Source organism: Hylobates moloch, unplaced genomic scaffold (genome assembly GCF_009828535.3).
Source record: "Hylobates moloch isolate HMO894 unplaced genomic scaffold, HMol_V3 SCAFFOLD_1, whole genome shotgun sequence".
Classification (NCBI taxonomy): domain Eukaryota; kingdom Metazoa; phylum Chordata; class Mammalia; order Primates; family Hylobatidae; genus Hylobates; species Hylobates moloch.
The window spans coordinates 46245618-46246807 of NW_026652276.1; the positions used below are offsets into that span (position 1 = coordinate 46245618).

A 1190-nucleotide genomic window follows, 5' to 3' on the forward strand; every position below is an offset into this window, starting at 1 on the left:
CCACTACGCCCAGCTCATTTTTGTATTTTTAGTAGAAGTTTCACTATATTGGCCAGGCTGGTCTCAAACTCCTGATGTTATGATCCGCCCACCTCAGCCTCCCAAAGTGCTGCGATTACAGGCATGAGCCACCGCTCCTGGCTTCTTTTCTTTTTAAAAATAAACATTCTTGGAGCTTCCAGATAGCTGAAGAGAAAACCCTGAGCCAGGAGGCATGGCAGCCAAACCCAAGCTCTACTACTTTCGTGTCAGGGGCAGGATGGAGTCAGTCCTCTGGCTGCTGGCTGCAGCTGGAATAGAGTTTGAAGAATAATTTATAGAAACAAGGTAATATGAAAAGAAGGATAGACGCCTGCATTTTGGCCAAGTGCCTTTGGTTGAAATTGATGGAATGATGCTGACACTGACTACAGCCATCCTCAGCTACCTTGCTGTTAAGTACAATGTCTGTGGGAAGGACCTGAAGGAGAGAGTCGGGATCAACATGTGTGCTGAGGGCACCCTGGACCTGATGATGACGCTGGCCCACTGAGGAAAAAGTGGAGAACCTTGCTGAGTCGTGAAGAAAGCTAAAACCCAGTACTTGGCCATCTTTGCAAAGATTTTGAAAGACCATGGAGAGGATCTTCTTGCTGGCAACAAATTCAGGGGGGCAGCATACAACTGTTAGAAGCTGTTCTAATGGTAGAAGAGCTCAATGCTTCTGTTCTTTCTGACTTCTCTCTTGAAGGCATTTTAAACAGGAATCGGCAGCATCCCCAGAATTAAGAAATTCCTGCAACCTGGGAGTCAGAGGAAGCCACTCCCTGATACCCAATATGTTGAACTAGTTAGAAACATTCTGCAGTTCTAGTGGCAGCAGGTCACATGATGGCAAGAATTAACGATCCAACCACAGTATCAGCACGTGCCTTCTGTAGTGGATAATAGAAGCAAACTGTAGATCCTAGGGGAAAGTGTCTGAAAAGAACCAAACTGGCCAGGTGTGGTGGCTTATGCCTGTAATTCCAGCACTTTGGGAGGCAGAGGCGGGCGGATCACCTGAGGTCAGGAATTCGAGACCAGCCTGGCTAACATAGCAAAACCGCATCTCTACTCAAAATACAAAAATTAGCCAGTGTGGTGGCACACGTCTGTAATCCTAGCTACTCAGGAGGTTTAGGCAGGAGAATGGCTTGAACCCAGGAGGT

The 1190-nt window shown here is 47.1% G+C and overlaps 1 pseudogene; it reads left to right on the forward strand.

The window, feature by feature from the left end:
- Window positions 1-214: 214 nt before the first annotated feature.
- Window positions 215-853, forward strand: LOC131383672 (glutathione S-transferase A4-like; annotated as a pseudogene).
- The last annotated feature ends 337 nt before the right edge of the window (window positions 854-1190 follow it).